This window comes from Scyliorhinus canicula, chromosome 9 (assembly GCF_902713615.1).
Source record: "Scyliorhinus canicula chromosome 9, sScyCan1.1, whole genome shotgun sequence".
In the NCBI taxonomy this organism is placed as follows: domain Eukaryota; kingdom Metazoa; phylum Chordata; class Chondrichthyes; order Carcharhiniformes; family Scyliorhinidae; genus Scyliorhinus; species Scyliorhinus canicula.
The window spans coordinates 103819169-103839707 of NC_052154.1; the positions used below are offsets into that span (position 1 = coordinate 103819169).

The 20539-nt window shown below is 49.0% G+C and overlaps 1 protein-coding gene across 1 annotated transcript in view; it reads right to left on the reverse strand.

The window, feature by feature from the left end:
- Positions 1-19677, reverse strand: part of LOC119971585 (CD151 antigen-like) — a 74169-nt gene extending 54492 nt beyond the window's left edge. The window contains exon 1 of the mRNA XM_038807354.1: positions 19533-19677. The gene's annotated coding sequence lies outside the window, so the exon portion shown is untranslated. The remainder of the gene's footprint in view (positions 1-19532) is intronic.
- Between the last annotated feature and the right edge of the window lie 862 nt (positions 19678-20539).

Consider the following 20539-nt stretch of genomic DNA (forward strand, 5'->3'; position numbering starts at 1 on the left):
TGTATCTAGAAGAAGGATTTGCCAGTATAGAGGAACTGAAGGAGAGGGTAAAGCACCCAGGAGGAAGTGAGTTTAGGTACCTGCAGGGAAGGGACTTCACGCAGAAGGTTTGGATTTCCCAAGGTGGCTGAGGTACACCCTGTTGGAGCGACTGCTGCTTCCGGGGGTGGATGGGGGTAGGGGGTGGGGGTGGTGGAGGCGAGGGTGAGAGACCCTAACAGCTTTATAAACAACCAGGACAAAGTCCCAGGGAAGAGGCAGGCCTTCCTTATCAGCCTGACTCAGCATCGTCCGTCCCTCTGCCCACCTACAATCTGCTTTCTGTGTCGGTGTGCCAACTCCATCAAACGCTCCCACCCCACCACACCCCTGCCAAGCCTCCCTGGTGAAAAGATTCAGGTGTAGTGGGGCCTTTTAAACTGAGACACGTCTGCCAAGTCAGGAATCATCCCTTCTCCAACAGCATAGCTCAGTCTCGAAAATCTGCCTCCAGCACAGCAAGGGTTAAATTACAAGGAGAAATGGCACAAACAAGGGTCATATTTCCTGGAAATTTAGAAAGTTCTATGGTGATTTGATCCAGGTGGAAAGAGATTATACAGAAACTGTTTCTGATGATTGGGGAGTCTCAGGCTGCAGGAGATAGTCACTAAATTTGAGCTGTGCCTTTCATAGGTAAAATTAGGAACGGCTTCTACACAAAACGGTTGATCAAAGTTTCGAACTCCCTTCTGTAACTGATAATTGATGTGAGATCAATTGTTAATTTTAAATCTGCGATTGATAAATTTCTGATAACTGAAGACATGGGTCAAAAGTTGAGCTAATGGAGTTAGGTCGCAGATCAGCCAGGATCTCATCAAATGAGAGGCTGTATGGTCTCTTCCCATTCCCATGTATTCTCTGATCAACTGGGTTAGGAAAAGGCGAGGTCTGAATTCTGGAATTGCACCATTGGCTGAAAGAGATAGCAGACTAGATTTATGCTCAATGGTCTATCCTCCTCCTCCTTTACCTCTGCACGTTCTTTGCAAGTTCATTCGTAAACACACCCACCTTCCTCCCTGGTTATTTATTGGATGGGTTAGAACCCAGGACAGAATTGTTGCATCTTCTCTTCCTTGTACACAAAACCACATCTAAAATAAGTCCCAAATATGGTTAAAGTGTTAAAGATTCTCTTACACAGGTCAAATGATCCATCACCCCCTCAAATACCAGCAGCAACCCTTCACCAGTTGTCCATTTACTCTACCCACAGCTCCAAGACAAAGGGACTCCTTTCAGGAGTAGACACATGACAGTATGCTGCCTCCCAGTGACAATAGGACCGTGCCCACCACAAGAGATGGGGGCAGGACAACATCAGCATTCGACTCATTAGTGATGCCTGGTATGATTGGGTGCCTCCAACGCCCCACTGTCTTGAGCTCAGCAGTGGGCACTTGGCCAAGGTACAGCTGGTACACATGGCATGTGAATTCAGCACCAGTCACCAGCAAAGAACACAAAGAATCGTTTCAAAATAAAACAATTGATGGCTACAACACAGAGGCTGTGGTACTGAGCGGAGCGGACTCCAGGAAACAATTAGAGAAGTTATAGCACAGAAAGAAGCCCATCGTGCCTGCCCTACTTTCATCTGCAGCCATCCCAGCTCTGTCTTGTTTCATTGCACCCTTTAATATTATTCTTCAAGGCTTTATCTGATACCCTTTTAAATTAGTCCACTTTCATTGAGGGATGTTTACTCTGAACATCCAGTAAGAATTCAGAGTTTAGAACCAGGGAAAATATCTCTTTGCTCTTTTACCTACCTGAACTCTTTCCTAATTTTGAACAATTTTGCCAGATGTCCCTTAATATTTCTGCTCTAGTCAATATAGTCAACATTTCCAAACATCCCATTATATAACGTCCTTGGAACTACCTTAGGGAATAGTTGGAGCTGCTCTATGGTTTATGGATTGCCAGAATTGACCCTGTACTTACTTATCATCACTTCTTGTTTGTAGCGATTGTGTCTACCTATATAAGCCCCGTGATTCTATTGATTCTTTGCAAGGTTTTTTTTCTTGGTCGTCCTGCTTTTACAAGGGTACCAGCCCCAGACCTCTCACTTTCTCGGTTTTATTGAACTGGTTGGGATATATTTCTGTGCTAAATATGTACTAGCTCACATTTACCATCACTGAACTGCATTTGCCACTTACTTGTCCATTTGCTGCCCTGTCTCTATCCACTCACATTCTTTTTCACATTTTCCAATGACCCCTTCCCCCTAAACAAGCTGGACATTTTGCTAATTGTCTCTCTATGAAGTCGATATCGTGTCTATACAGATAACAAGAGAGTTTATTTTTATTATTATTCTTTCGCAAGATGTGGGTGTCACTGGCTAGGTCAGCATTTATTGCTCTTCCCTAATTGTCGTTCAAAAGGTGGTGGTGAGCTGCCTTCTTCAGTCACTGCAGTCCCTGAGGTGCAGGTACGCCCACAGTGCTGTTAGGGAGGGAGTTCCAAGATTAGACCCAGTGACAGTGAAGGGGCGGCATAATATTTCCAAGTCAGGATGAACTGTGGCTTGGAAGAGAAGTTGTAGGTGGTAGTGTTCTCAGGTATATTGCCCTTTGTCCTTCTAGATGGCTGTGGTTGTGAGTTGGAAGGTGCTGATGAAGGAGCCTTGGTGAGTTCACCTTGTAGATGGTACACGCGACTGTTGTGTGTCGGTGGTGAAGCGATTGAATGGTTGTAGAAGGGACTGCAATCAAGCGGGCTGCTTTGTCCTGGATGGTGTCGAGCTTGTTGAGTGTTGGAGCTGCACTCACCCAGGCCTCTGGGAAGTATTCCATCCTTGTAGATGAAAAGCTCCCAACACAAAACCCTGGGATGTGCCACTAGCCATATTTTGATCATCTAAGTAAAATTGTTTAGCTTCACACCACCAGCTTTTCAACAAATCACTTGGGTGGCACTTTATCAATTGCTTTCTATGAATCTACAGAATCATAGAATTGCTACAGTGCAGAAGGAGGCCATTTGGCCCATCAAGTCTGCACCGACCCTCCGAAAGAACACTGCCTAGATCCAATACCTATCCACCCCGCCAATATCCATCCACCCCGCCAATACCCATCCACCCCGCCAATACCCATCCACCCCGCCAATACCCATCCACCCCGCCCTATCCCAATAACCTAACCTGCACATCAAAAGGCAATTTAGTATGGCCAATCCACCTAACCTGCACATCTTTGGACTGTGGGAGGAAACCGGAGCACCCAGAGGAAAACCACACAGACAAGGGGAGAACGTATAAACTCCACACAGTCACCGATGGTCGGAATTGAAACCGGGTCCCTGGCGCTGTGAGGTAGCAGTTATAGCCACTGTGCTGCCCACTGTTTACTGTGACGGTAATCAGACTTTCAAGATCTGTGAACAATAGACTGAAGCCACTCAAAGTGCTGCTGAGAGCATCATTCTTTAAATAACTGAGTACAGGGCAATTACTGAGCTGACAAAAACAGCCAGCACATTTGTAAAGGGCCCCTGTTTTAACAGCAGTGCTCAGTGCTATTTACATAATATAGATGGTTACCAGTGCCAAGTGGCGGGGCTGCTGACACAGAATCGTAGAATTTTCAATGCAGAATGAGACCATTCGGCCCATTGTGTCTGCATCAGCCCTTGGAAAGAGCACCCTATTTAAGTCCACGCCTCCACCCTGTCCCATAATCCGACCTAATCTTTTGGACACTGAGGAGCAATTTAGCATGGTCAATCCACCTAGCCTGCACATCTTTGGACTGTGGGAGGAAAGCAGAGCACCCGGAGGAAACCCACGCAGACGTCTTCTCATGCACTGCCTCAGGGCCCAGGAAAATTAGTCAAGATTTGTAGACATTTGTTGACAGTCCCTTCAGACCCAGACCTTTCTACGCACCAGCAGGTCCCCTACTACTGGTGTCAGGCCTACTTCAGGGCCACATCCTAGTCAGAGCAGTAACAGCAGGATATATCAGATGAATACAGGCCTGAAGAGATGGTGCGCGGAGGTGTTTTTCAGATTCCTGGGACATTGGGAGCGGTTCTGGAGGAGGGTTATATTTGGGCAGGACCGGGATGATTGTCTCGGGAGAGTATTTGCTAGAGTAATTGGGAGGGTTTAAAATAAAATGGCAGGGGGATGGGAACCTATGCTAGGAATCAGAGGAGGGGGAAACAGTGATAAGAACAAAAGACAGAAAGGGGAATATGAGACGTTATAGGCAGAGAAATCAAAGGCCAGAATCAAACAGGGTCGCAGTGAAAACTAATGGGAATGGACAAGGAATGTTAGAAAGACAAGTTTAAAGGCTTTGTGCCGTAACCCGCAGAGCATTCACAATAAAGTAGATGAATTAATCGCACAAATAGATTTAAACAAGTATAATATTGTCGGAATTTCGGGGTCTTGGCTGCAGGATGACCAGGGACGGGAACTGAACAACAAGTGGTGTTTAGGAAGGACAAAACCTAGGTCATTGTCTGTGTGGAGTTTGCACATTCTCCCCATCTCTGCGTAGGCTTTATCCCAACAACCCAAAGATGTGCAGGTTAGGTGGAATGGCCACGCTAAATTGCCTCTTAATTGGAAAATAAGATAACCGGGTACTCTAAATTTATATAAAAACAAGGAAGGACGAACAAAAAGGGATAAGGCGGTGGAGTGGCATTGCGGGTTATAGAGGAAATTAATGCAATCGTGAGGAAGGATATTAGCTTTGGCGATGTGGAATCTGAATGGGTAGAGCTGAGAAACCCTCAAGGGGTAAAAAACATTAATGGAGGTTGTATATAGATCCCCAAACTGTAGTGGTGATTTTGGGAATGGGATTAAACAGGAGTTGCATGTGATAAAAGAACATTTATAATTATGGGTGATTTAATCTGCATGTAGAATGGGCAAACCAAATTAGTAACGATACGGTAGGTGAATTCCTGGAGTGATACGGGATGGGGGTTTTCTTGACCAATACGTTGAGGCACCAACTAGAGAACAGGCCAACCTAGACTGGGTACTATGTAATGAGAAAGGAATAATAGTTGTGCGACGCACCTTCTGGATGAACGCCCATAGTATGATAGAATTCTCCAAGATGGAAAGTGACAAAGTTGATTCTGAGTCATGGGCCTGAATCTTTTTTTTTTATTTTGAGTAACCAATTCTATTTTTTTTCAATTAAGGGGCAATTATCGCGTGGCCAATTCACCTACCCTACACATCTTTTTAGGTTGTGACTCACGCAGCTATGGGAAGAATGTGCAAAACACCACAAGGACAGTGACCCGGGGCTGGGATCGAACCCGGATCGTCGGTGCCATGACGCCGCAGTGCTAACCACTGTGCCACCATGCTGCCCAGGGTATTCAATCTAACTAAAGGAAACTATGATGGTATGAGTTGGTTATGAACGATTGGGGAATGTTACTTAAAGGGATGACAGTGGATAGGCAAAGGCAAACATTCAAAGAGTGCACGGGTGAACTGCAACAATTGTTTATTCCTGTCTGGCACAAACTAAAATGGTAAAGGTCGCCAAACTGTGGTTTACAAAGGAAATTAGAGACAGTATTAGATCCAAAGAAAAGGCAAACAAATTGAAACAGAAAAAACGATAGATCTGAGGAATGGGAGCAGTTTAGAATTAGCAAAGGAGGACCAAGGGATTTATTAAAAGAAAAATAGAGTATGAGAATAAGCTGGCGGAAGATGAAAACGGATTGTAAAAGCTTCTCTAGGTATGTGAACAGAATAAGATTGGTGAATACAAATGTAGGTCCCTTCCAGTCAGAAACAGGGGAATTTATAATGGGGAATAAAGAAATGATTCACCAAATAAATACATACTTTAGTTCTGTCTTCAGAAAAGAGGACACAACTAACATACCAAAAATGTTGGGGAACGCAGAGCATGGTGGGAGGGACAAACTGAAAGAAATCAGTATTAGTAGGGAAATTGTGTTAGGGAAATTGATGGGATTGAAGGCTGACAAATTCCCAGAGTACTTAAGGAAGTGGCCCCAGATGTAGTGGATCCATTGGTGGACATCTTCCAAGATCCTGTAGACGCTGGAACAGCTTCTACAGGTTGGAGGATAGCTATTGTAGCCACACTATTTAAAAAGGGAGGTAGAGAAGAAATTATAGACCAGTAAGCCTGGATCGGGATTCTCGCCTACCCGGCGGGGTGGGGGGTCCCGGCGTGATGGAGTGGCGTGAACCACTCTGGCACTCTGGCGTCGGGCCGCCACAAAGTTGCGGAGACTGGGGCCAAGCCCTAACATTGAGGGGCTAGGCCCGCGCCGGTGTGGTTGGCGCTCCGCTGGCTGGCGTGGAAGGCCTTTGGCGCCAGGCCAGCCGGGGCCAAAGGGACTTCGCCGGCTGGCTGCTGACGTCATCCCCGCGCATGTGCAGGGGAGGGGGTCAGTTCCGCTTCCGCCATGGTGAAGACTATGGCGAAGGCAGAATGAAAAGAGTGCCCCCACGGCACAGGCCCGGCAGCTGATCGGTGGGCCCTGATCATGGGCCAGGCCACCGTGGGGACACCCCCCGGGGCCAGGTCGCCCCTTACCCCCCCCCCAGGACCCCGGAGCCCGCCCGCACCGCCTGCTCCCGCCGGTAAGGTAGGTGGTTTGATCCACGCCGGCGGGAGAAGCATGACAGCGGCGGGACTTCGGCCCATCGCAGGCCGGAGAATTGCGGGGGGGGGGGGGGCACACCGACCAGCGCGGAGCAATTCCCGCCCCGTCGAATCACCGGTGCCAGAGAATTCGGGACACGGCGGGGCCAGGATTGACGCCGGCCCCTAGCAATTTTCCGACTACTGGAATTCGTCAAGGATGTAACTGGTAGAGTTGATGAGGGGGAGCCAGTGGATGTGGTTTATTTTGGACTTTCAGAAGGCTTTCGACAAAGTCCCACATAAGAGATTAGCATATAAAATTAAAGCACCAGGAATTTTGAGTAGTGTACCGAGATGGATAGAAAACTAGTTTTCAGACAGGAAACAGAGTAGGAATAAGTGGGTCTTTTTCAAAATGGCAGGCCATGGCTAGTGTGGTACCACTGGGAATGATGTTGGGATCCCAGCTATTCACAATATATATTAAAGACTTAGATGAGGGAACTAAATGTAATATCTCCAAATTTGCAGCTGACACACAGCTGGGTGGGTGGGTGAGGTATGAGGAGGATGTAGAGATGCTTCAGTATGATTTGGATAAGATGAGTGATTGGGCAACTGTATGACAGATGCAGTTTAATGTGGATAAATATGAGGTCATCCACTTTGGTAGCAAAAACAGGAAAGCAGATTATTATCTGAATAGCTATAAATTGAGAGAGGGGATGTGCAACGATACCTGGGTGTCCTTGAACACCAGTCACTGAAGGTAAGCATGCAGATGCGAGTACGGGAGCAGGGATGTCTTGCTGCAATTATACAGTGTCTTGGTGAGGCCACACCTGGAATATTGTGTGCAGCTTTGGTCTCCTAATGTGACGAAGGATGTTCTTGCTCTCGAGGGAGTGCAACGAAGGTTTAGAAGACTGATTCCTGGGATGATGGGACTGGCGTATGATATAGATTGAATCGATTAGGTTTGTATTCGCTAGAGTTCAGAAAAATGAGGGGGTTCTCAAAGAAACCTATAAGATTCTAACAGCACTAGACAGAGTAGACGCAGGAAGGATGTTCCCGATGGTGGGGGAGTCCAGATCCAAGGATCACACAGTCTGAGTATACAGGGTTAACCATTTAGGACTGAGATGAGAAGAAATTTCTTCACACAGAGAGTGATGAACCTGTGGAATTTGTTATCGCAGGAAGCAGTTGAGGCCAAAACATTGTGGGCCGGATTTACTGACCAACTCACTATGTATTTTTCAGCGGCCGAAGCGGCCCCGCAAGTGGGATTTACTGGTCCCGCTGTTGTCAACAGGATTTCCCATTGACTGCACCCCCCCATCTCCGGGAAACCCGTGTGCCAGCGTGGCACCAGCTGGTAAATCCTGCCCCATATATTTTCAAGAAGGAATTAGATAAAGCTCTTGAAGCTGAAGTGATCAAAGGATGTGGGGGAAAGGCAGGAACAGGTTATTGAATTGAAACTTCTGCCATGATCAAAATTAATGGCGGAGCTGGCTCGAAGGGCCGAATGGCCTACTCCTGTTCCTATTTTATGTATTTCTTTGTTAAGAAAATAGGATTCCCTTTACTGCTGTCTCTTGCTGCTCAGCAGACAGAGCTCAACCTGGGACAGTCAGCCGAGAGACCCACCATCGACTTAGCATCTGAGTTCGGAGCTGCTTTAGCACAATGGGCTAAATAGCTGACTTGCAATGCAGAACAATGCCAGCAGCGCGAGTTCAATTCCTGTACCGGCCTCCCTGAACTGACACCAGAATGTGGTGACTAGAGACTTTCCACAGTAACTTAATCGAAGCCTACTTGTGATAATAAGCGATTATAATTATATTATCATTATTGGCACAATATAGTCCCGGCAGTAGGCTGAGCTCCTCAAGAAAAACTAGAGCGTCCTTCACTACCAGAAATATCCCCTCCCCCACTCCTCATCAACTGTGAATGTGCCTGTAGGAAAGGAAACTGAAGCATTAGGGATGGTCTCTTTGATCTTGGTGGCTGCTATTAGCAACACAACAGTTAAACAGTGTGTGATCCTAGACACACACAGAGCCCCTCCCCACACTCACAGAGCCCCTCCCCACACACAAGCCACACACACAGAGCCCACCCAACACACAAACAGAACACCGGGAGTGGGGAAGGCTTCGCAGGTACAACATCACTAGTTTGGTGGGGAGAGTGAAAGCCGATCTGGCAAAGTGGGATGGTCTCCCTCTGTCACTGGCGGGTCGGGTACAGGCGGTTAAAATGAATGTGTTGCCGCGATTTCTGTTTATTTTTCAATGCCTACCGATTTTCCTGCCAAAGTCTTTTTTTAAGGCAATTGAGGGAAGGATTACTTCATTCATATGGGGAGGGAAGGTGGCCAGAGTGAGGAAGGTGCTGTACAGATGGGAAGGCAGGCAGGGGGTTTGGGTCTCCCGAACCTGATGTACTACTACTGGGCGGCGAATGTGGAGAAGGTGCGGAGCTGGGTCAGAGGGGTTGATTCCCAGTGGGTCAGAATGGAGGAGAGTTTGCGCAGGGGGTCGGGGCTGAAAGCACTAGCAACAGCGCCGCTCCCGATAGCTCCGGGGAAATACTCAGGGAGTCCGGTACAGTAATAATAGCTTCATTGAGAATTTGGAGGCAGTTTCACCAACACTTCGGGTTGGGGGCAGGGTCAAGGGAAATGCCGATTCGGGAGAACCACAGATTTGAGCCAGGGAGGTGGGACGGAAGCTTTCGGAAATGGGAAGAGAAAGGGATTAAGACCCTAAAAGATTTGTTTCTTCGGGGTCGATTTGCAGGATTGAGGGAGCTGGAAGCGAAGTATGGGCTGGAGCAGGGAGAAGTGTTTAGATATATGCAGGTTCGGGACTTTGCCAGGAAGGAGATACAGAGCTTCCCGGAGGAACCGGCTTCCACGCTGCTGGAGGAGGTGCTGACGGCAAGGGGACTGGAGAAGGGGCAGTGTCAGCAGTATACGGAGCTATGTTGTAAAAGGATAAGGCACCACTGGAGGGGATCAAAGCAAATTAGGAGGATGAGTTGGGAGAGGTTATAGAGGAGGGAGTCTGATGTGAGGTGCTCCGGAGAGTAAATGCCTCCACCTCGTGTGCGAGGTCGGGGCTGACACAGCTGAAGGTGGTGTACAGAGCACACCTCACGAGGGCGAGGATGAGCCGATTCTTTGAAGGGGTAGAAGATGTGTGTGAACGTTGCGGGGAGACCCCGCTAATCACGTTCATATGTTTTGGTCCTGTCCAAAGCTAGGGGAGTACTGGAAGGAGGTGTTTAGGGTAATTTCCAAGGTGGTGCGTGTGAAACTAGACCCGGGTCCCCGGGAGGCCATATTCGGGGTGTTGGACCAGCCAGGGTTGGAAACGGGTGCGGAGGCAGATATTATAGCCTTCGCCTCATTGATCGCCCGAAGGCGGATCCTAATGGGATGGAGAGCAGCCTCTCCACCCTGTGCCCTGGCGGGGGGACCTGTTGGAATACTTGACCCTTGAGAAGGTTAAGTTCGAACTGAGGGGAAGCTCGGAGGGGTTCTACAAGTCATGGGCACTATTTATTATGCACTTTCAAGAACTGGATAACATCGAACATTAATTGGGGGGGGGGGGGGGATTGGGTGGGTGGGTTGGGGAGGGAGGGGGGCTATGTATGTTAAAGATGGCTATGGGTAATCCCTGATTCCTTTTTTGTCATTTGTTTATGTTAAGATGCGGGCTGATGTTTGGGGGTTGGTGGGAGGATGGGATCATTGTTATTGTTATGGGGTTTGATATATTTGTTGTTGATTATTGTTTGTTGTTGGTAGGTGTAAATTCGGGAGAAAAATTGTGGAAAAGGAGAATAAAAATATTTTTTAAAAACACAAACAGAACCCTTCCTCACATACACACACAGCCCCCCCCCCCACACACACACAGCCCCTCCCCCCATAAACAGAGCCCACCCCACACACAGCCTCCACACACACAACCCCTCCCCACACATACACAGAGATGCTCCCCTTCCCACACACTCACAAACACACAGAGCCCCCACACACACATAAATATACTATGCCACACATCCCCACACACTAACACATACAATAATAATCTTTGTCACGAGTAGGCTTACATTAACACTGCAATGAAGTTACTGTGAAAAGACCCTAGTCGCCACATTCTGGCACCTGTTCGGGTACACAGGGAGAATTCAGAATGTCCAATTCACCTAACAGCACGTCCTTTGGGACTTGTGGGAGGAAACCAGAGCACCCGGAGGAAACCCACGCAGGCACGGGGAGAACGTGCAGACTCCACACAGACAGTGACCGATGCTGGGAATCGAACCTGGGACCCAGGCTCTGTGAAGGCATAGTGCTAGCCACTATGCTACCGTGCTGCCCAAGGGTGGAGATGTATTGAACTCCGTAGTGTTGAAACATCTGGTTAAATGGACATAAAGCTGGACTAACAGCTCTATTGTTTATACTGGGCACTCAGGTAGGCCACCTTATCCCAGGGGATTTCCTTCTAATGCCCAACACACCTTGATGACAGCTTGGGGATGTGTGTCTCAGGTATATAGGGATGTCTGGACTAGTGATACATTTCAGGAACCACATGTCAGGACCCAGCTGAGAAGCAAATCAAACAGGGCTCAGTCACTGTCTCGACATTACATCACTTCCATTACCACAGGCACTGCACACATTCCGAAATGATACCGTGTTATTATAGTGTGGGCAGGGCAGTTTCCAGGTAAAGGGAAAGATGAAATGCTCTCTCTGCATGTAGGAGTGAATAAAGATGGGGATCCAGAGGATCCCTAACTCCCTGTCCAGTTGCAGCTAGTGAGCAGGATAAATATGGGGAATGAGAGGGAATGGTATGGAGAATGAGTGATATTTGCATGGGAATGAGTGGGAATGTTATGGGTAATAAGCAGGAATGGTATGGAGAATGAATGAGAATAGTATGGGGAAAAAACAGGTATGGTATGGGGAATGAGCGGGAATGTTATGGGGAATGAGCGGGAATGCTATGAGGAATGAGCGGTATTTGCATGGGAATGAGCGGGAATGATATGGGGAATGAGAGAGAATGACATGGAATGAGCGATAATGTTATGGGAATGGTGTGGGGAATAAGTGGTAATGTTATGGGATGAATGGCATTTGCATGGGAATGAGTAGAAATAGTATGCGGAATGTACAGGATTGGTATAAGGAATGTACGGAATGAGGAATATATTAGGAATGTGCAGGAATGGTATGAGGAATGAGTAGGAATGGAATGTGAAATGTACAGAATTGGATTGTACGTCCATAGTATGAGGAATGTAAGGGCACAGTGGCGCAGTATCACACTGCTGCCTCACGGCGCCGAGGTCCCAGGTTCGATCCCGGCTCTGGGTCACTGTCCATGTGGAGTTTGCACATTCTCCCCGTGTGTGCAGGGGTTTCGCCCCACAACCCAAAGATGTGCAGGGTAGGTGGGTTGGCCATGCTAAATTTTCCTTAAATTGGAAAAAATGAATTGGGTACTCTAAATTTATTTTTAAAAAGGAATGTACGGGAATGGTATGAGGAATGAGCAGTACTGGTATGAAGAATGTACCGGAATGGTATGAGGAATGAGCAGTACTGGTATGAAGAATGTACTGGAATCGTATGAGGAATCAACAGGATTGGTTTGGAAATTTGCAGGAATGGTATGAGGAATGAGCAGGGATAGTTTGAGGATTGAGCAGGAATGATAAGGAATGAGTAGGAATGCTACGAGGAATGAACAGAAAAGGTATGAGGAGTGAGCAGGTCAGGTATGAGGAATGAGCAAGGGATGACAGAGTGGTTAGCACTGCTGCCTCACAGCTCCAGAGACCCGGGTTCAATTCCGACCTTTGGTGACTGCCTGTAGTTTGCACTTCTTCCCCGTGTCTGCGTGGGTTTTCTCCAGGTGCTCTGGTTTCCTCCCACTGTTCAAAGATGTGCAGGCTAGGTATTTTCATCATGCTAAATTGCCCCTTTCGTTGGGCCTAGGTGGGGTGGGCTTTCAAAGGGTCAGTGCAGACCCGATGGGCCAAATGGCCTCCATCTGCACTGTAGGGATTCTATGATTCTAAATGGGTGGCACAGCGGATCAGTGGTTAGTACTGCTGCCTCACGGTTCCAGGTTCGTCCAGCCTTGGGTGACTGTGAAGTTTGCACTTTCACCCCGTGTCTGCATGGTTTTCCTCCGGGTGCTCTGGTTTCCTCCCACAGTCCAAAGATGTGCAGGTTAGGTGGATTGGCCATGCTAAATTGCTCCTTAATGTCCAATAGATTAGGTAGGGTTTCTGGGTTACGGGGATAGGGTGGAGGCGTGGGTTGAGTAGAGTGCCCTTTCCAAGGGCCGGTACAGACTCGATGGGCTGAATAGCTTCCTTCTGCACTGTAGATTCTATGGTTCTATGTGGTATGAGCTGGAATAGTATGGGGAACGAGCAAGACTGGCGTGAGGAATGAGTAGGAGTGATGAGGAATCATAGAACGTACAGTGCAGAAGGAGGCCATTTGGCCCATCGAGTCTGCACGAACCCTTCGAAAGAGCACCCTACCCAAGCCCACACCTCCACCCTATTCCCATAACCCAGTAACCCCACCTAACATTTTGAACAATAAGGACAATTTATCATGGCCAATCCACCTAACCCGCACATATTTGGACTGTGGGAGGAAACCAGAGCACCCGGAGGAAACCCACACAGACACGAGGAGAACGTGCAGACTCCACACAGACAGTGACCCAAGCCGGGAATCGAACCTGGGACCGTGGAGCTGTGAAGAAACTGTGCTAACCACTGTGCTACCGTGCTGCCCTGAGCAGGAATGGTGTGGGGAATGAGCAGGAATGTATGGGAAAGGGCAGGAATGATATGAGGAATGAACAGGACTGGTATGAGGAATGAGCAGGAATAGTATGGGGAACGAGCAGGGCTGGGATGAATAGGCATGAGCAAGAATGGTATGAGGAATGAGCAGGACTGATATGGGAATGATGAGGAATGAGCAGGACTGGTATGAGGAATGAGCAGGAATAGTATGAGGAATAAACAGGAAAGAGCAGGACTGGTATGAGGAATAAGCCTGAATCATATGGGAATGGCATGAGGAATGGTATGCGGAATGTACGGGAGTGATATGAGGAATGTATGGGATTGATGAATGTTTGGGAATGTATTAGAAATGTGCGGGAATAGTACAAGGAATGAGCAGGAATGGTATGTGGGATGTACGGGATTGGTATGCGGAATATACAAGAATGGTATCGGGAATGTGTATGAGGAATGATTTTCCCACTGCTGCTCAGCAGTAAAGACACTTAAAAGGACATTCACTGCAAGTAGCGGTCTGAGGATGGTATGAGGAATGAGAAAGCATGGCGTGAGGAATGAACAGGAACGATATGAAGAATTTACGGGAAAGGTATGAGGAATGTGCAGGAATGATGTGAGACACGTACAGGAATGGTATGAGGAAAGAGCAGGAATCGTATGTGGAATGTATGGGATTGGTATGAGGAATGAGCAGGAATGTGTGGGAATGACCAGGAATGCATTGCGTTGGTCATGCCAAATGCACTGTCATAATTTCCAGCTCTACTCTGGATACATGCAAATGGCAATCAAATGGTCGCTCCTTGCGGGCAGACTGCTGCCCACGGGCAGACCGCTCCCTGCAGGCAGGCTGCCCCACACAGGCAAACCGCTCCCCGCGGGCAGGCTGCCCCATGCGGGCAGACCGCTCCCCGTGGGCAGACCGCTACTTGCAGTGAATGTCCTTTTAAGTGTCTTTACTGCTGAGCAGCAGTGGGAAAATCAAAAGCCAGTCCCTGCATTCCTCTCCTCCACAGGGATCAGTGTGAAGGTCAGATAAAGGAGAGTGACTGATTTTCTCAGTGAGGGTCAGTGTGGCTGTGTCTCATTCCTCCCCCATAATATTCAATACTATGTCCATCATACTCTGTGCCCCATGGACCTGGTTAGGCAGGTTCAGTCAGCTGGTCCCCTCAAACCGCAATCGTGACAGGAGCTGATTCTGCACTTTGGAATGTGTTGGAAGAGTGATTGTGAACGATACACATCAGCCAAACACATCTTCTGTCAGAATTAGGTAACAGCTCAAATACAACTATCTGCCCAACGAGACATTGCACTGGGACAGGGTGCCTGTGGAGATTTACATTCTGCAGAATTTACTGCACCCTCCCTTGCTCTCACACACTTTGTCACTTGACAGAGCAGTTCAGCAGGACTTGGCTGCAGAATTGTAATCTGAACGGTTCAAGCTTCATTATAACACTCTTTGATTGATTCTCTACATGTCTCATGGCCCCACCTCCATGATTATGTATTTTTGTATTAGCTGACTACATTCACCCGGAGTCCAATTTTAACCCATCAGGCCTTCCTATTTTGGTTCTCTCCAATCAGAAAAGATGGTGATGTTCTTGTCTGACATCAATCCTCAAGAGGTAAACTGACCTGTGACCTGGATGTGCTCCCAGTTCATCAGTCCATCTCTGTCATACCTTAATTTAGAGTCTGTATAATTGTATTTCTGTTCCATATGGCTCTTTGATTGGTCAGTGCTAATCATATGGTCAGAAACAAATCAAATTTAGAAAACTCCACAAAATCGTAACAAAATAATTAACTTTTAAAAAGGAAAAAAATAACTTTCCCTTCAGTTGCTGTGCATTTAATACTATTTTCCCACAGGCCTCAAATACATTGCAATTTAACTCATTGAGGGCCTCATCCACTGAGGTCCACTAATGTTCATGAGCAACACCAGAGAGAGCAACAAGTAGCTCAGGGGACAAAATATAATTCTGAAAAGCCTCCTTTTGTCTTAAACAAAGCTTCAATTATACAACGGTGTAACATGTCAGCCACTTTCATATCATTAGTTAATAGCATCTAATGATGGGCATCCAAGTAAAAGCAGAGCATCACAAAACAGTTCACAACACTCCAACCAATTACTCAATTGCACTGGGTGCAAAGCTCCCTCCATCTCATTATATCAAACACTCCCAGGACTGGTACAGATAGGGTTAATTACAGAGGAAAGATCCCTCTACACTGTCCCCATCAAACACTCCCAGGGCAGATACAGCACAGCGTTAAATATATAGGAAAGCTCCCTCTATCTCATTCTATCAAACACTCCCAGGACAGGTACAGCACAGGGTTAGATACAGTGCAAAGCTCCCTCTACACTGTCCCTATCAAACACTCCCAGGACAGGTACAGCACGGGGTAAGATACAGAGTAAAGCTCCCTCTCTACACTGTCCCCATCAAACACTCCCAGGACAGGTACAGCACGGGGTTAGATACAGAGTAAAGCTCCCGCTACACTGTCCCCATCAAACACTCCCAGGACAGGTAAAGCACGGAGTTAGATACAGAGTAAAGCTCCCTCTACACTCTCCCCATCAAACACTCCCAGGACAGGTACAGCACGGGGTTAAATATAGAGGAAAGCTCCCTCTATCTCATTCTATCAAACACTCCCAGGACAGGTACAGCACGGGGTTAGATACAGAGTAAAGCTCCCGCTACACTGTCCCCATCAAACATTCCCAGGGCTGGTCTACAACGGGGTTAGATACTCCCTCTACACTATCCCCATCAAACACTCTCAGGACAGGTAGAGACAAGGGTGAGATACAGTGTAAAGCATCCTCTACATTGAAGTAATGCATTTTTGAAGGACTGATACAGGTGGGAAGTATACAGTAAATGGCAGAATTATTCGGAGTATTGACAGGCAGAGAGATCTGGGCGTACAGATCCACCGATCACTGAAAGTGACAACGCAGGTGGATAAGGTAGTCAAGAAGGCATACAGCAGCTTGCCTTCATGGGTCGGGGTATCGAGTACAAAAACTAATAAGTCATGCTGCAGCTGTACAGAACCTTAGTTAGGCCATACTTGGAATATCACTTCCAATTCTGGTCACCACACTACCAGCACGATGTGCAGGTTTTGGATAGAGTACAGAAGAGGTTCACCAGGATGTTGCCCGGTCTGGAGGGTATTAGCTATGAGGAGAGGTTGGATAATCCCGGATTGTTTTCACTGGCTCGACGGAGGTTGAGGGGCAACCTGATAGAAGTTTACAATATTATGAGTGGCATGGACAGAGTGGATAGTCAGAAGCTTTTTCCCACGCGGAAGAGTCAATTACTAGGGAACATAGGTTTAAGGTGTAAGGGGCAAAGATTAGAGGAGATGAGCAAGGGAGGTTTTTTTAATACAGAGGGTGGTGAATGTCTGCAACCTGCCACTGGGGAAGATGGTGGAAGCAGGTATGATAGTAACGTTTAAGAGATTGCCAGGATCCCACACCCAGAGACTGGCAGGATCCCACACCCAGAGACTGGCAGGATCCCACACCCAGAGACTGGCAGGATCCCGCACCCAGAGACTGGCAGGATCCCGCACCCAGAGACTGGCAGGATCCCGCACCCAGAGACTGGCAGGATCCCACACCCAGAGACTGGCAGGATTCCACACCCAGAGACTGGCAGGATCCCACACCCAGAGACTGGCAAGATCCCACACCCAGAGACTGGCAGGATCCCATACCTAGAGGCTGGCAGGATCCCACACCCAGAGACTGGCAGGATCCCACACCCAGAGACTGGCAGGATCCCACACCCAGAGACTGGCAGGATCCCTCACCCAGAGACTGGCAGGATCCCACACCCAGAGACTGGCAGGATCCAACACCTAGAGGCTGGAAGGATCCCACACCCAGAGACTGGCAGGATCCCACACCCAGAGACTGGCAGGATCCCGCACCCAGAGACTGGCAGGATCCCGCACCCAGAGACTGGCAGGATCCCACACCCAGAGACTGGCAGGATTCCACACCCAGAGACTGGCAGGATTCCACACCCAGAGACTGGCAGGATCCCACACCCAGAGACTGGCAGGATCCCACACCCAGAGACTGGCAAGATCCCACACCCAGAGACTGGCAGGATCCCATACCTAGAGGCTGGCAGGATCCCACACCCAGAGACTGGCAGGATCCCACACCCAGAGACTGGCAGGATCCCACACCCAGAGACTGGCAGGATCCCTCACCCAGAGACTGGCAGGATCCCTCACCCAGAGGCTGGCAGGATCCCTCACCCAGAGGCTGGCAGGATCCAACACCTAGAGGCTGGAAGGATCCCACACCCAGAGACTGGCAGGATCCCACACCCAGAGACTGGCAGGATCCCACACCCAGAGACTGGCAGGATCCCACATCCAGAGACTGGCAGGATCCACAGGATCCCACACCCAGAGACTGGCAGGATCCCACACCCAGAGACTGGCAGGATCCCTCACCCAGAGACTGGCAGGATCCCTCACCCAGAGACTGGCAGGATCCCACACCCAGAGACTGGCAGGATCCCACACCCAGAGACTGGCAGGATCCCACACCCAGAGACTGGCAGGATCCCACACCCAGAGACTGGCAGGATCCCACACCCAGAGACTGGCAGGATCCCACACCCAGAGACTGGCAGGATCCCACACCCAGAGACTGGCAGGATCCCACACCTAGAGGACTGGCCGGATCCCACACCTAGAGGCTGGCAGGATCCCACACCCAGAGACTGGCAGGATCCCACACCCAGAGACTGGCAGGATCCCACACCCAGAGATTGGCAGGATCCCACACCCAGAGACTGGCAGGATCCCACACCCAGAGACTGGCAGGATCCCACACCCAGAGACTGGCAGGATCCCACACCCAGAGACTGGCAGGATCCCACACCCAGAGACTGGCAGGATCCACACCCAGAGACTGGCAGGATCCCTCACCCAGAGACTGGCAGGATCCCTAACCCAGAGGCTGGTAGGAACCCACACCCAGAAGTTGGCAGGATCCCACACCCAGAGACTGGCAAGATCCCTCACCCAGAGACTGGCAGGATCCCACACCCAGAGACTGGCAGGATCCCTCACCCAGAGACTGGTAGGATCCCACACCCAGAGACTGGCAGGATCCCACACCCAGAGACTGGCAGGATCCCACACCCAGAGACTGGCAGGATCCCACACCCAGAGACTGGCAGGATCCACACCCAGAGACTGGCAGGATCCACACCCAGAGACTGGCAGGATCCCTAACCCAGAGGCTGGTAGGAACCCACACCCAGAGACTGGCAGGGTCCCACACCCAGAAACTGGCAGGGTCCCACACCCAGAAACTGGCAGGATCCCACACCTAGAGACTGGCAGGATCCCACACCCAGAGACTGGTAGGATCTCACACCCAGAGACTGGTAGGATCCCACACCCAGAGACTGGTAGGATCCCACACCCAGAGACTGGCAGGATCCCACACCCAGAGACTGGCAGGATCCCACACCCAGAGACTGGCAGGATCCCACACCCAGAGACTGGCAGGATCCCACACCCAGAGACTGGCAGGGTCCCACACCCAGAGACTGGTAGGATCCCACACCCAGAGACTGGTAGGATCCCACACCCAGAGACTGGTAGGATCCCACACCCAGAGACTGGTAGGATCCCACACCCAGAGACTGGCAGGGTCCCACACCCAGAGACTGGCAGGATCCCACACCCAGAGACTGGCAGGATCCCACACCCAGAGACTGGTAGGATCCCACACCCAGAGACTTGGACACACGTACTCTCCCTGTTTATGTTTTCAAAGCAGGATCCCAGCAGCAAATAGATCCTGTGTCTCGCCGCTGGGACTCGCCCGCCCAATCTTTCGGTTTTGCTCCGGAACCAAAGCCGGTTGCAGAGGAGCTCCGAGCTCTCTGCCCTGTTGCCTCTTACCCGGTGCTTTGCTCTGCTCTGCTCGCTTGCTGCTCCCCTCGTTCCGGGACTGCTCTGAAACTGACTCGGTGAAATGACAAAGAAAGAGCAAACCCGCCCTCAATGACTCAGACCCCTCCCCAAAGTGAGGAACGGGGCAGTGCTAGTGTTCCAGCATACCCCCGAGACACCTAGTGGACACATACAGGGAGAAAGAGAAAGACAGGAGAGGAAAAGGACGGTAGTATGAATTAAGTAGCAAGAGGACCAACAATTAAACCCATCATTAAATTCAATTAATGAATCTGCAATTACAAAACTAGAACAGAGTCATTTTTTTGTCACAAGTAAGCTTACATTGCAATGAAGTTACTGTGAAAAGCCTCCAGTCGCCACACTCTGGCGCCTGTTCGGCTACACAGAAGGAGAATTCAGAACTAGTGGGAGGAAACCGAAGCACCCACAGGAAACTCACGCAGACACGGGGAGAAATTGCAGACTCCGCACTGACAGTGACCCAGCGGGAATCGAACCTGGGACCCTGGCTGTGTGAAGCCACAGTGCTAGCCACTGTGCTAACATCTGGGGCCTGTGCCATAGAAGGGAGGGCCGTTTCGCAAACTAGTCAACCAACAGTCTGACATAGTCATACTCACAGAATCATACCTTATAGACAATGTCCCAGACACCACTATCACCATTCCTGAGTATGTCCTGTCCCATTAGAGGTGGCAGCACAGTAATGTACAGTCTGGGGAAAGGGAGACTTGCGTTTACGTAGCATCAATCACAGGTCTCAGATGTCGCAAAACACTTTACAGCTGTTTTTGTAGCCACTATAATAGGAAGCACAATTTTCATAGTAACTTCATTGCAGTGTTAATGTAAGCCTACTTGTGACACAAATAAATATTATTTAAAAAAGGATTATTATTAATTTGAACGCTGCAAGCTCCACAAGAACCAACCTGATCATCTGGATAAAAGCAAATTACTGCGGAAGCTCAAACCTGAAACCAAAAAGAAAA